The sequence below is a fragment of the Protopterus annectens genome, chromosome 8.part0 (genome assembly GCF_019279795.1).
Source record: "Protopterus annectens isolate FY-2018-M chromosome 8.part0, PAN1.0, whole genome shotgun sequence".
Lineage (NCBI taxonomy): Eukaryota > Metazoa > Chordata > Ceratodontiformes > Protopteridae > Protopterus > Protopterus annectens.
In genome coordinates, this window is record NC_056741.1 from 1,695,660,169 (window position 1) to 1,695,677,275 (window position 17,107).

Below are 17,107 nucleotides of genomic sequence, written 5' to 3' on the forward strand. Positions count from 1 at the left end.
AAGCTTTACATGCTGACATCAGGATTTGGCTATAAATCTCACAGGCTTTGTCCATGCTCTAACCCTGACTTACATCTTATTCCCCTTCTTGCTCTCTCTCTACACTTCTCTTCCATACTATTATTTGATGCTTACTTTGTAATCTATATAAAAAATATATATATATTATTGTCTTTGTTTATCTCTCTGTTATTGATATTAACTTCAACCTACTAAATGACTTATTACTATTTTTGTTCTTACCAACACAGACAATGTACTGTAACTTGACTATTTACTAAATATTGTATTCTTGGTCACTGCTACTGCTTGGAGCTTTTCTCCCTGGGCCTCTACTGAAAATGGACATATATCCAGTTAGACTAGCCCGGTCAACAAATGTAAAATAAATAATAAATAATATGTGAAAATGACAACTCACAGCATACAGTAGCTGCTAGTTTCTTCTGTAAGTTTCTCATTTTTCTTAGTTATTTTAAGATGTTCTAATCAGTAACAAACATCTTACTTCACTTCTTTCAACTAATATGTACAGATGATATATATAGTTAAAGTGAATAGCGCTATAGCATAATCTATTAACAAGTAACATGTAAGCAAATTATGTTATTACATTTCTGTGAAAAACATTACTATAGCTATTGTCTTACCAATTCTTCACTTCTAAGAAAATAAAGGAGGTGTTATTTTGAATAGATTTTCCACATACACACTTGAGATGAGAAAAAAAATGGAAAGTTATTTTCTTCTTTCATAGACATCAGTGATGAACTTTGATAGGTTTTCTTCAGGATAGCACAAGATCAGAAAAATAGCATTCTGAGCAAATGTACATTCTCCTTTTCTCAAGCTTCACTCTGAGTGTTTTTTGTTTCATAAATGACCTATGAAAGGAAGATGTTACACAGGAACAAAGAAAAGAAAATTCCCAGCACTTTAACATTTCTACCTTATTATATATATCTTGCATTTATAAAGTCTCCCATAGAAGAGCTATTTAATCATCAGCTGTCTATTAGAGATTATAATATGTGTATATATTTCTTAATTTACTGATATTGTTCTTTTATTAATCTTACACAGTAGATATTGCATTCCTTCTGTATATGAATATTATTCATAAGATCTTTGCTTTTATTAATTTAATATTACGAGCAATCTAGATGATATATAAAAAATCCCTGCTTATTTAAGTTGACTACATGTGTTTAGCAATTGTGAATCGCTGTTATAGTGTAAGCTTTACATGCTGACATCAGAAGTTGACTACAGAATGTAAAAATGACAGCTGACAGCACACAGCAGCTACTAATTTCCTCTGTACATTTCTCACTTTTCTCAGTTCAAGATGTTCTAATCAGTAATAAAAATCCGACTTTACTTCTTTCAATTAATATGTACAGTTGGTATGCATAGTTAAAGTTAATAACACTACAGCACAAGCTATTAACATGTAACATAAGCAAATCATATGTTGCAACATCTATGTGTAAAACAATACTCTAGCTTTTGTCTTACCAATTCTTCACTTCTAAGAAAAGAAAGGAGGTGTCATTTTGAGTAAATTTTTTTCACATATATAGTTGAGAAAAGAAAAAAAAATAGAAAGTTCTTTATCTTTTTCATAGACATCAGTGATGAACTTTAACCTAGATTTTTTTTCAGGACAGCTCAAGGTGGGAAACAATATTATGAAGAGATCAAATATTCTTTTGTTCTCAAGCTTTACTCTGATGTCTATTGTTTCTTTTTCCTATCTGTGATAGGAATATGTTACACAGGAAAAAAAAAAACAAAACCACCAGCACTTTAACATTTTTATTTAGCATTTTACTTAGCTCTGACATCCAGTTATACCAGCAATGCACATACTAAGCAATGTTGAGCAAATAAAATACAATTCTTAACTTATATAGATTTAAGTTACCAATTCCATTGCTTATATAATTACATTCTCTAACATGAAGTATTTGTTTAACATTTAGAAACACACTTATAGGTTTAGTTATATGAAATATATTGCATCTTTCACTGTAAATATAGTAAAATAGTAAAACTAACCCTTTATGTTCCTCATCATGAAAACATGTTTTAGCTCAAAATATGAATACATACTTTCATATGTTTGTGCCTTAATGTCCAGTACAAACCTTTTACTTAAGATACAAATGTACTGTTTCAGAAATAATAGTCCTGCAATTAGAGAATAAGAGTCACTTGTTTTTAGATTCTAGTTTTAGAAGCAGTGTTCCAAGAAATCAGCTCACTCTGTCTCTTGAGGGATATACTGTTCCACTACATTTCTTCATTATTATTAAAGGTTTTGTTGGCACTAACAAAAGTGGATGACTCCTCCAAAGTGCTAAATATTTTGGTTTCTTCAGAAAGGAATAATTTCATCTTTGCGGCAAACACCAAAGTAGCTTTAATATTGTTCTTTTTAAGTTCCTTGATCATTGGTAAACATGATTTTCTTTTAGTCATTACTTTATTGAAATAATCATTATCAAATCTGATAACATTTTCACCTATTTTAATAGGTGGGCTGGACCATGCTACTTTTAATATTTGATCTTTTTGTAATCTAGACATGAACTTAACTATAATTGAACATGGTGGTGAGTTTTTTCTTCTTAGAAGGGGCTCTCAGGGATCTATGTGCTCTTTCAGTTCCAAAAGATAGAGTTTCAGGTAGATTTAATGTTTTATGTAGCCAGGTAGTTAAAACATTTATTATATTATGTCTCTCATATTTCTCAGGTATATATTTTCCAAATTATCAAGTAGTTTATTTATGTTTTGTTTTAAAAGAAATTCAGTCTGAGACTCACCTTCAGTTATTCTGCCTTGCGATCATTCAAAGTCTGTTCCATACTGCTGATTTGTGCCCCTTGTTGTTTCCTAAGAATTTCAAAATGTTCCATCCTCTTTCTTGTCTCTTCTTTAAAACTTTCTAGACTTGTTTCCAGTTTATCTATTTTAAGTAATACATCCGTAACACAAGATAGTATTGATTTGATGTCTTTTTTAACACAAGAATCTGGAGTACTGTTTCTTGAGTGACTCATGTTGAATTATTTTCTCTCAGTTGAAATTCTGACAGAAAAACTTAATCTTTTGAAGAACCTGAAGGTCTAAGTCTTGTTTCCGACTACTTATGAATAAAATTAACTAACAAGTATCTTCAAATTTAAATGTTTTGATTATATTTTCTGTCAGAGAAAAGTTTCAGTCACAGAGCTTTCACCAGTTGCTTTTTCAGTTAGCCATCTTGGCCACACCCTCCACCATTTTCTTTTTCACTGGCAAAGTATATGAATTTTAAGTTAAATATTACAATGCTAAATGTTATTTTCTGGAATCATTTGAAAATAGTGAATGCTGCAATGTGCATATATATATATATATATATATATATATATATATGTATATTTTTTTGCTTTCCTGACATAATATAGAAAATAAAATGCCACAGATTTGACAAACTATTTTTCCGTATAGCATACTGCAATATGCAATGAACAAAACCTTGCTACATTTAGTGTTTGTTATGCAAGAAGGTACTGTAAAATCTCCATATTTCTTGTATTCTCCATTGTGCAAAGTAGTGCTATTGCCACTGTTTACTTCACAAACAGAGCAAGGTAGAGAAAAACTGAAGAACCTTTACAATTATATACTAAGCTGTTTCAGTGGGTGCCCTATTTTTAGATTGGTAATCTACCATGGTTATCAGTGTTCAGGTCTTTTGTAGTTCTTTTTTAATTCATCCAAGAACAGTGATGGACCCAGGGAAAGCACGACTCTCCAGGTTAAAAGCTTAATTTATTGTAGGTCATAAGCACTTTCACAGCTACTATTGCTTCATCAGATAACAAACACATTATACCAAACTAGCTTTTAAACAGACAAGTGAAACAATGTTGAGTCACATGACCACAGATTTTAAAGAAACACAGCTAAAATATATGCTGTTTAAACAGCACATAAAACATGTACATATAAATGCAACATAAAAAATATATAAACTATATAAAAAATTGTATAAAACTTCCTATAAGCAAATAAAAATACTAATTAGGTTTACAAGAAAACAAACATATATATGGGGTGGAGATATAAGAAATCAAACAGAACAGATAGAAGGTGAATGGATTATCAGGCTCAGTGGAGATTTTGGGCATGGGTTAAATGAGTTTGTACCCATTAAACCCAAGTTGAAGTCAAGACCACTAGACAAATGAGAGTATTTGTCTTTGAACCTGGAATTATCTATGATTGTTTTCTTGTTAGCTAAATTAGCATTTTGATTTGCTTACAGGAAGTTTTATACAGTTTTTTATATAGTTTTTATGTTGCATTTATATGTGCATGTTTTATGAGCTGTTTAAACAGCATATATTTTAGCTGTGTTTCTTTAAATTTGGTGGTCATGTGACTCAACACTGTTTACTGTTTCACTTCTCTGTTTAAAAGCTAGTTTGGTATAATGTGTTTGTTATCTGATGAAGCAGCAGTAGCTGCAAAAGCGCTTATGACCTACAATAAATTAAGTTTTTAACTTGGAGAGTCACACCTTCCTTGGGTCCATCAGTGCTCTTGGATTATTTGCTTTTATTTTTGTTGGACTCTGATGCTCTGGGAAGTTGGTGGTAGTTTTTCTTTGGCTTCTTTCTTTTTAAATTCATTTAGTTGTTTGGTTAGTTAGAGGTCCTTAAAATAAACATGTATCATGCTGTAGCTTTATTGGATGCAACATGTGCAAAGTATGTAATTTCTTGTATTTTTTTCATTATTCAGAGTTTTTTGTTTTGTATTAGTAGCTATTTCATGGTTATTTAATACTAGGGTAAGAAGGGCTTAGAAATAAGTAGGCAATGGGCATTTGTTTGTTGCCTTTCTCATTTCCTAGTTTTTGCAGGTAGAGTCCGCATAGATTATTTTTATGTATATACTTATGAAATATGTGAAAATAAGTAGAAGGTGACTTTTGTCTTTTGCCATTCTAATTTCTTAGTTTTTCAGGTGCAGTCCACATAGATTATATTTATTTATTTTAACCTATTTTACTTTGATTGCTGGGTGTTTTAAATTTGTCTTTTAGGTTCCTTAGTTATGAAGTTATGGTTGATTTGTGGTGGAGTTCATTAAACAGACTTTTATTGAAGTAGCATTTTTTTTTTGTGAATTGTCACTGTGTATCCCTGCAGCACTTCCATGTAGCAACTTACAATTCAACATATGCATGGGCAATGGGATAGTGCCTCTAGATATGCACAATGTATGTGTATCTCGCTCTCTGTATATATATATATATATATATATATATATATATATATATATATATATATATATATATATGAATATATATATATATATATATATATATATATATATATAAACTAAGAAATGAACTTCGTGACAATAAAAGCATTCAATAAAATAGTAAATAACACCAACAACTCTTGTAGAACTTTAGCTTTTCTTATTTATTATCAAGACTTCTTCAGAAAGACATGTTTCATAAGTATGAGCAACCATTTTCACTTCCTTTATATACATTAGTTCTAGCAGGCCATTTAAATTAACAACAGTTCCTTTCCAATAGAAAAGTGTGAACAAGCAGGGTGCTGTGTGCATTTTCATTAACATTACAATTGCAGTTACATAAGGCAAATTGGTCAGACAGTAATAGCCTTGTGGTGCCGTGTGCATACTAAAAGGGATAGTGTGCAAAAAGGGATCGTGTGCAAAAAAGGGATCGTGTGCAAAAAGGGATCGTGTGCAAAAAAGGGATTGTGTGCAAAAAAGGGATTGTGTACACATATGAAAAAACAACAATGTCACCTTCCCGCACTGCAACAGAACTGTCGGTCTACATGACCACTATGACTGCAACACAAAAAAATGTAGTCTACTGTGCTTTCTGCGAACACTGTGGGAATTTCTATATCGGCAAAATGAACAGGAAGCTGAGTAGCTGTATTAAAGAACACACTGCAGCAATACACAAACAGGACAGTTTGAATGCCTTGGCTAAACACAGTACTATTTGCCCAAACTTCACAGGATTCAAATTCACAGTGCTGGAAAAAATAACAGAATTTGTAGGGGACATGGACACATTCCTGCAAGTCCGGGAATTAAAATGGCAGATAGAACTGAGAGCTGATGTCTATCCAGGTCTCAACGAGACACTGAAAGTAGTTAGGAAGACCTTCTACATTGCCCACCTTATCATGAAGGGATTCTCATCTAGATCAAGGGAGGTCATAGTCTCCCTATACTCATCACTCATCAGACCAATGATTGAGTACAATGCCCCATTCGGAATGTATCTGACCCGACACTTGCAGCAGCTGGAGAGGCCACAAAAGTTCCTCACCAAAAGGATAAAGGGTCTCAAACATCTGTCCTATGCTGCCCGACTGAAAGAACTCCAGCTCTATTCAGTAACACCGCTTGCTCAGAGGTGACCTTTGCCTAACATACAAGGCCATGTCAAACCCAGATTTGATGAATATGCTTCACCTCAAAAATCTAGATCCATCAGAGCCACAAGGCGGGAGACTTAAACCTCGACACGGCTATTAATAGGACGTGCTGGAGGATAGATTCATCACCCAAAGACTCCCTATGCTGTGGAATAAAATCCCGGTATATGTGAGGCAGAGCACCTCGCTGGCCTTGTTCAAGAGAAATCTTGACCAATGGATGGGAGATCGCAGATATACCCCAGGGATTACCTCAGTGTCACTGCTCAACAGAGGCACAGCAAAATAATGGGTATAGTTCCCCATACTAAAGGGGTGGCGTAAGCCACAAAACTATGGGCTAGGCTTGTAAATGCCCTCGGGCAGATAGCCTAGTATGAACCTATGAACCTATGAACTGAACATTAAATGTGCACTTAAATGGTATAGAGATTGAAATGTGATAGGGTTTGAAGAACTGTGCAAGAGGGTTTGAAGAATTGTGCAAGTAGATTTAATGTGTTTATGGATTTACAACTGTGCAAGTGAATATAATGTGTTTCCTCTCTCTCTCTCTCTCTCTCTCTCTCTCTCTGACTTTTGTCTCCCCATACCCCTGCACATATGCTCCCACTCTCTCTCTGACTTTTGACTCCCCCATACCCCCTACACACATGCTCCCAATCACCAGGCTAGCCCCCGCTGACCCCACCAACTATACCTCCCGGTCTCACATTTTCACGCAGCCATTCAAGGGGTGATACCATCCAAACCAGCCCACGGGTGGTACCATCTGTACTGACAGTCTTCTGGGGGACACTGTTATTCATAGGCTCCTTGTCATGGGCGGCCCCCTAACAGCCCCCCCTCAAGTCCACTCTGCATTCCTCCCACTACCCCATCAGGTGGCATACCCACACATTTCTCTACACACACCGATGCCAAAGCATAGTAGGACTCTCTACCTGACTCCTCCACCTTCCTCGGTTCCCTTCTTTACTTACCTTTGGAGGCAAACACTCATAAGTTACGTGTTTATATTAGAATCATCACAGCATGACTGTCATCTTTCCTGCCCCCCCCCCACCTTTTTGTTTTTTTTTTTTTGCACACAGTCCCTTTTTGCACACAGTCCCTTTTTGCACACAATCCCTTTTTGCACACGATCCCTTTTTGCACACGATCCCTTTTTTGCACACGATCCCTTTTTGCACACTATCCCTTTTAGTATGCACACGGCACCACAAGGCTATTACTGTCTGACCAATTTGCCTTATGTAACTGCAATTGTAATGTTAATGAAAATGCACACAGCACCCTGCTTGTTCACACTTTTCTATTGGATAGGAACTGTTGTTAATTTAAATGGCCTGCTAGAACTAATGTATATAAAGGAAGTGAAAATGGTTGCTCATACTTATGAAACATGTCTTTCTGAAGAAGTCTTGATAATAAATAAGACGAAAGCGCTAAAGTTCTACAAGAGTTGTTGGTGTTATTTACTATTTTATTGAATGCTTTTATTGTCACGAAGTTCATTTCTTAGTTAAAATTTCTTCTCTTCGTTCAATTTTTTTTGAGTGCGGTTAATTTTAGATATATATATATATATATATATATATATATATACACCAACACACACATACACATACAGATATATACACATATATTAGCTACATCTCTCTCACTCTCTCTCTCTCTCTCTCTCTCTATATATATATATATATATATATATATATATATATATACACACATATAGGTGTGTTTATCTAGTTAGATATAGGCATAGAGTACCTATTTTGTTTGAGTTTACTTTTGATGCATTCATTAATTATACGTGTAAATTAACAGTATCAGTTGTTGGATTTTACAGTTGAAGGCAAAATGGCTGTGATTTTTCAGTAATATATGCATTTTTTTTTTATTCAGGCAAAGTTGCTTTCCAGAGTCATTTTATAATATTGCATGTAGTACTTTCCAGTCACTTAAAAGTGAAGAGAAAAATGATATGTCTTCAATCACAGACATCTTCTTACTCTGGATATGTAACACTGGATGGCCACCTGTTGCAGAAGGAAGTAGCAGTCTACAAAAATACCCCAAAAATTGCGCCCAGAATTTCTTGGTAGAAGATATTCAAAAAATTGAGAGAAATCAGAGCAAAGAAAATACTTTCACAAGAAAAAATATGAAAAGCTAGAAATGCAAATTTGTGTTCATTAATACAACAAATTCATAAAAACAAAATAAAACAAACCCAAACCAAAAAAAAAAAAAACAAAAAAGCATTATATAGACAAAAAAATCTTGGGCCATTTGGAAAAAGAAGTGATTGAGGAAGTGTGAAAGTATAAGAAACAAAACATAGAGATTTTTAAAAGGTATGAAAAAAAGCATGTGGACATGGGAATGGGAAAGAAAGAGAGATCTGATATAGTGCAATATTTATGCAATAGAAAAAAAACAAACTAACCAATACAAAAATTAGTTCTAAAGATATTTGAAGAGAAATACAATCAAAATCATTTAGACATAGGAAAAATTCAGTATACAAAAAATGAGATCACAAATGGGAAATTTAGAAAAGAAGATTAGTATAGCAGAAGTTAAACAAATAAAAGATAAAGTTATGGAATACCTACAAAGTGAATTTTTAATCAAACACAGGTTATATCACAGCATGATAGAAAAATGAGTCCCCGAAGCAAAGAGAAAAGGTGCAGGAAACATCTGAAGAAGAAATATGGACATGAGAAAGAAAAAAGAGATTTAATATTGTTCAATATTTTTGCAAGGGACAAAGCAAAACTAATCAATAAAAAAAGCAGCACCAGAATTATTTGAAGGGAAACGAAGGCAATGCATCCCAAATATAGAAAATTTTGGAATACAAAAAATAAAAAAAAAACAAAGGGGGAAGTAGTAAAGAAGATTAGTAATGGAGGAGAGTAGAAAATCCAACTGTGGTAACATTGTAGCATAATGAAAAATGAGACCCCAAATTAAGGGGAAACAGGTCAAACAGGAAGCAGCTGATCAGTTGCCATATGAAGATGCTCCAATGCCTTCAGTGGAAAACCAGTACAAAAGTTAATTTGGAGTCACACAGCAAGGGAAGAAGCAGGAAATGTGGGTAACTCCAATCTTGTTAATGTCCTGGAGTGATAGGCCTTTGAGTTCCCATATGAAAGAGGAATAGATGACACAGGATGCAGAAGAAGAGAGTATGTCACAGGAAGATGTTCTGGAACTTTCTGTAGAATGCCCACAGGAAATGGAGAATAAAGAATATACCCTCAGTTTAGAAGAAAAAGGACTAAGGGAAGATTAGCTTGATTTAATAGAGATGGATAGACATGTTAATATCAATAAAAGAAATAGATTACAGAAAGTCAATAATACCCAAAATGTTAGAAATTTAATAAAACAAATGAACACAGTAGTCAAGACTAGTAACAGAAGTTCATGTGATATAACATAAGTAAATAGGATATATAAATAAATTAAAAACAGATAAAAGTTTACCACAAAATTACAGGACAATAAGGGAAAGGAAGGGAAGTAATCAAATCCCATTAAAGTGCTGAACAGAGAAAACTATAAAGCAATTTTGACAAGAAGTGTCACTGTTAAAAGAGTACAGAAGAGAGTAAAGATCAACAAAAATACATAGATAGATGTGATAAAAGTAATACACAGTACACACCAGGATCTATAGCACACTATTAATTCATTAAAGATAACAGCACAGGTAGAAAAACTTAGAAGACATACAGATAAATATAAGGAAAAGTACAAAATGCCTTTCTGGTTAAAGGTTTATAGTGCCTGAATATTTGAACTGTATCATACTGAAATTGGTACACCTTGTTTGCTGTAACATAGACTAGATCCAGGCCTGCTGAATCTAGCTTAGTTTGTATGCTTGTTATTTCCCTGGAATGCTAATTCCACCTAAAACGCGGCTTCTCAGCGCTTCTGTATATCCCTAGTGATATCTGCATTGCTTACTGTACTTATTTCCTTGCTTCACTTGAATGAAACTTACTGTTTGTCATTTTTGCATTTAAGTTACCTGTAACACATTACACTTGTTACCTGGCACTTGCTCACTAAAGCAATTATAAGTCAGCACTAAAAATTAAAAGCACTACACCCTCGCTCTCCATTGGCCCTTGTTTTCAATTATAAAGGAATTCCCAATATTATTCTAGCATGTCCAAAGGTCAGTTGTCAATCTCTTCTCCGGTCCAGCTGGTGAATATGGGAATCTTGAGGCAATGTTACAACTGCCTCATGTACACAGACAACCCTCTCCTCCTCCCAACAAATTCCAACACATGTGAGAGATGCAACCATATAGCCAAACTGGAGGCTAAGCTCTCTCAACTCAGTACTGGCATAACCAGTCAGGAGGAGAAGGAAACCGCACTCACTACAATTCCAGTCTCACATAGACCTACCACGACAGCAAACCAAACACATAATCACACAAAAACATACTTGGAGGCTCTAAATAAAGATCTGCCTAAGCAGCAGAGACCTCCAAAGCAGACACCCAAGCAACCGCTACCCCAAAACAAAACACGTGCAACACATATCTCACAAAGCCAGTGTGCCGAACAGTCACAGCCCTTAAGGCTAAACAACACACCTGATACACTTGTAATAGGTGACTCTATCGTCAGGAACACTGACGTCCCGCTCACCAGGCTGAACAAGGAGAAGGTCACGGTGCGCAGCATGTCTGGCGCTAGAATCCACCACATAACACAAGCACTCAGGTCACTCCAAGGCAAATACAAATATGACTCAGTCATTGTCCATGCTGGTGTGAAGGACCTGAGACGTACCTCACTGGACTACATGAAAAGAGACATAGAGAAGCTCTCTGAGCATGTAGCCCAGGCTGCTATGACCCTGACCCTGAGTAGCATCTTACCCTCACCAAGAATGATGCCACAATATGAAGATAAGATGATAAATTTCAACAATTGGCTTAAGTATTGGTGTCATTCAAAGGGGATCAAATACCTGTCAGCTTGGGATGATATGCACGACAAGCCACGATGCTTTGCTAGGGACTGCTTGCACCTGTCACCCCTGGGCTTTCAGATATTGGCAAAGGCTCTTGCTACCCCCATAGTGCCTTTTTTAGGCAAGGCTCAAAAGACAAACCCACCTCCATAGGTATCACAAGGGATAAGAAAGTAAGAGTAATGCTACTCAACGCCAGAAGTCTAAACCTCAAGATGCACTTTTCGAAACTCTCCTTAGCATGGAGAACATCGATATCTGTGCAGTAACAGAAACCTGGTTCATGACTCCCGAGAGCACCCCAGCACTACCAGGTTATACCTCATACCATGCTTTTCGGCCCCAAAACTTGGACCGAACCACAAAAGGAGGGGGAGTATCGATATTCATCAAAGATACCCACACCTCCAGGTTGGTGGCAAAGCAGAAAGCATCAGAGACTATCCATGTGCAACTAACAGTGGGTAAAACTGCCTTCCAGTTTATAGCCTGCTACAGACCACCCTCCCAAACCCAGGAACCCCACTCGGCCTTCCTGAGAACACTGGAAAATATGAAGGTCACTCCGAACACCATTATATTGGGCGACTTCAACTACCCAAACATAGATTGGGAGCCTTACTCTAACTCCAACACCCTTGCCCAAAGGTTCCTAGAATTCATAAACTCAAATGCTATGGAACAACTTGTTACCACTCCCACAAGAGGGGAAAACATACTGGACCTGATCATCACCAACATGGGGACTCTATGCTCCCGACCAGAAGTGTATCCTTCACTGGTAAGATCAGACCATAAACTGATCTCACTGGATATTCACATCCCGACCCCGCCCCCTGCCCAGAAAACCACAGTGAAAAACTTCTCTAAAGCAAATTTCACACTCCTCAAAACTTAGGTGGAATCCTTCAAAGCCCCCGGGCCTCTGGAAAATACGGCCCAGACCGCAGAATCCTTTATAAATGCATTCTATGAACACCTTCAGGAATGCATGGATCATGCAATCCCAAATAAAACCAAGACCCAATCCTCCAAAGGCAGACGACCTGTCTGGTGAACCCCAGCCATAAACAAACTATACAATAGAAGGAGGAAGCTACTACATGATCGAGCAAAATCCCAAAAAGGGAAGGCATCTCTGATCAGTATTAGCAAAAAACTAAGGGCACTCATAAAATCATCAAAGGCCAGCTTCGAGAGAAAAATTGCACAGGACACTAAGGATAATCACAAGGCTTTCTTTAGTTATGTTAGGAACCTGGGTGGGAATTCCCAGATATGCTCAGAATTAGTCCAAAATGACAAAAAATACACTGATCCCACAGACATTGCCAACATCCTAGCTGACAGGTTCAACGCAAACTTCTCCCCCCCCCCCACTAAAAGGGCAAAAATCTATCCCAGCAGAGAGCTGCCCCACTGACATCTCAGAGGCTCAGGTGGGAGCCACCCTCTCCAAAGCAAAAAACACAGCATCAATGGGACCAGACGGTGTCCCAGGCTGCGTCCTACATGAACTCCAAGAAGAGCTAAACCCAAACATAAAACTACTGTTCAATCTCAGCCTTACTACAGGATATGTACCCAAAGAATGGCGTACAGCAACAGTGGTCCCTCTCCACAAAGGTGGTTCCTCAACGGACCCTGGAAACTATCGTCCCATAAACCTGACTAGCTTGCTCTGCAAAGCTATGGAAAGGATCATCATGGACCTCATAAATAAAGATATTGGGGACCTACAGACACTGGATCCTACCCAGTTCGGCTTTGTTAAGGGCAGATCCTGCCTCTTAAACCTGGTTGACTTCTTTGAAACAGTCACCAAGGCCATTGATGAAGGGAAGGTGGTCCACACAGCCTATCTGGACCTCGCAAAAGCCTTTGATACAATACCCCACTCGGGCATTATAGATAAGCTCACCAGCTTAAATATAAACCCCTATGTCACTAGATGGGTTGCAAACTGGCTCAAGGACAGAACCCACATGGTTAGAATTGCTGGAGCCATGTCAGACTCCAAACCAGTTACAAGTGGCGTCCCACAAGGCTCAGTCCTGGGACCTCTCTTGTTCGGTATATATCTCTTGGAGGTACAGTTCAACACGGAAGGACTGTGGCTGACCAAGTTCGCAGATGACTGCAAACTGGGTGCCATAATCGACTCTCCAGTCGACACAAGCATCCTCCAAAAGGGCCTCATAGAAACAGACAACTGGTGCCAGAGCCATGGCCTCAAGTTAAATGCCAAAAAGTGTATAGTCATCCCCTTTGGCAAAAACAAAGTGCCCACAAATTACCACATAGGTGGTAATCCATTAAGTACAGAAGAAGTAATTAGGGCCCTGGGGACCCAAGTTGATAGCAATCTCTCATTTGACAACCACGTGGCCAAAGTGGTTAGAAAAACATTTTATATAGCCCACCTAATCATGTAGGGATTCACATCTAGATCAGGGGAGGTCATTGTGCCTCTTTACTCATCCCTCATCAGGCCCTTAATTGAGTACAATGCCCCTTTTGGGATGTACCTTACCAGACACCTGCAGCAACTGGAAAGACCCCAAAAGTACCTCACCAAGAGGATCAAAGGGCTCAAACAGATGCCATATGCTGCCTGGTTAAAGAAACTCCAGCTCTACTCAGTGGCATACCGCCTGCTCAGAGGCGATCTGTGCTTGACGTATAAAGCCATGTCCAACCCGGAATTAATGGACATGCTGCACTTCAGAAAATCCAAATCCCATCGAGCTACGTGCTCGAGAGACTTGAACCTCAGGACTGAAATAAATAGAACATGCTGGAGGGACAGATTCATAACCCAGAGGCTCCCTTCACTCTGGAATAAAATCCCAGTCCAGGTGAGGCAGAGACCCCATTGACTCTCTGCAAGAGGAATCTTGATGAGTGGATGGGAGATCGTAGGTTTACCCCAGGTATCACTTCTGTGTCACTGTTAGACAGAGGCATAGTATACTAACCTCGAAAAAGGGCATAGCAAAATTAATTTAAAATGGGTGGCAAAAGCCAAACACACTCTGGCTAGGCTTATAAATGCCCTAGGGCAGATAGCCTAGTATGAACCTATGAACCTAAAAATTTGTACAGTTGACAGGTTTGCAGAAAGTACAGCAATACATATACCAGGCCTGACAGTACACATTATTAGATATCTTGGAATATATCTGCAGTACTGATATAAATGTAATATGCTTACCAACTGCAGGAGATCTATGCGTCTGAATTCCTGATGGTCCTGAAACAAGTAAAGAAAGAGGTAATGGCAACAGCACCACATTTAACAGTATAATACGGGGGAATACCTTTACTCATCTATATCTGCAGTAACTCAAATGTCAACTGCATGCTACTCAACCAGTCCTGGAGCTAGTCAACAAGATATAAAGCATCTATATATCCATATCCATGCTGTCTTTTTATGTGGATTGGAAAAATAGTGACGTACAGACACAAAGTAATTACAGATGGATTGTTAGTAGCTACTGCTTTTTTAATACATTTGTCTGTGCTAAAGGCTGAATCCAATGTTGCTGTTGGTGTCAATAGCCATAGATAGAGAAGGTGAAGACTTTGCAGGCCAAGGACACAGTACACAAACTATGCGACCTCTGGCAGCCTTGACTCATAGCCAGAGCCAAATGCATGGAACCCATCCCAGTGAAGATAAGGTATGTGTTGAACTTAGATTCTTAGGCACAGATACCTTTCACAGACTACCAGGTGACATGCTTGGTATGTCATAGGCATCAGCATCCAGGATCTTCCAAACATTCCAGCATGCTATGCTACAACATGGAAGAAAGCACATGTTTTACCATTAGTTCTAGAGAGAGGGTCAAAAGAATGCTACAGTTGTAATATGTATCACATTACCCCCTGAAGTAATGCGTGTCATACAGCGCAGTCATGTACACATGAAAACAATACCTGGATAACAGGGTTGGGTCTACACTAACCATAAGGTCTACCACTCGGATAACTGCCGAGTCATGTGCAATGGCGTGGAAATCATCTGGACTGTGTGTGCTGGCAAAACTGGCAGTTAACATGACTCCCATATGTGCCACATCTCCCAATGGCACCAGACGTGTGTTATGCGGGGTATCTCAGAGGCTCATTTATGGGTGGATGCATGCTATACACTGGAGTCATGGCTAATGAAACCCATTTTAGAAATACACACACACACACACACACACACACACACACACAGAAGAACACCTTAATGAGGCATACAGTCCAATCTGTAATGCAATAAAGCATGGTTTTAAGCTACTGCAGTCACATAGCTAGTGCATACATACATCTGGCCAAGACCTCCATTACAATCCACTGACAAGACCCACAGTGCTCATGGTATGTGCTATGCTACTCAAGTTAATATTGTGGTAACAGCTATAGCAGGATCAGCAAGGGGAAAGGAAACACATCCTCCCAACAGTGCAAAGGTCACCATAGCCACAGGCTGATGATGAGTCAGCAGAGGAACCAGCAGCTGGTGTAGTTGTAGGCAGACATAGGTGTGCTCAGTATGTCCTTGCATTGGCTAGGATACAAGCCATAGCACACTGACTCACCACCTAGGAGCCTAAAACCATCCTCCTACTTCATCATACTTTTGTACTGGGAAAGCATTACAGATAGAAGTTCAACAGTAAGGATACATATTGCAGTTTCTGACATCTCTACCCTCCCTATATCAGACAACAGGTAGGATGCCAAACAAGCAGAGCAACCAGACCAACACAGTCTTGTTATTGCCATAACATTTGCTCCCCCACCCCGAATAGAACAGTCAGTGCTTGTTTGTGACATCCAATGTAGCTTTCCTTAGTAGGCAACTGCATATCATATTATTCCCAGTTAATATTCTTTGACATTGTTAAGAGCAATGATACAGAATGGTTTACACACTGTATGTCCCAGAGTACTGCTGGATGACAAAGGAACACAGAAATGCAAGACAGTGCTGTATATTTGCAAGGAAGAATCATAACAGGATGCGTAATTACTAAGTGTAGTATTTTCAGTGATGAACATTTCATTAAATATACAATGAACATGTAATGTCTTAATATAAATGTACATTCTATTTAATTTGTTTGTGTGCTGAATGAGTGTTATTGCTTGCTACAAAGATGTTTGTTTGGAAAGCAGGGTCATGACATCCATGCTGTGTTCTGAATCTGCATTGGATGGAGATTTGGATCCCAGACCTATGAAGTATATTTCATGTGTACTAACATATTGTACTGTGAATGTCATACACTGATTTCTGTTTCTGCCTATTATTACTTGTTTGTTTCTCTTAATTTTAGGATCACTGTTTGCACAGTACTGCACTTAGCACAAATGGCTTTGCCTATACTCAACTAGTTTGCGTACACAGTGGCATTGAACAAACTGTATGATAGGCTCACCCAGGTAGCAGACAGGACTTAGCTATCTAAAAATAGACATTGATTTCATTCTATTAACGTAATTGTGCTCGATGCAAACCTATAAAGCACTGTTAAACTGCATTTAACAGTGTGAACCTCAAAATGAATACTAATCTAGGAGATAATAGTATAATTGCT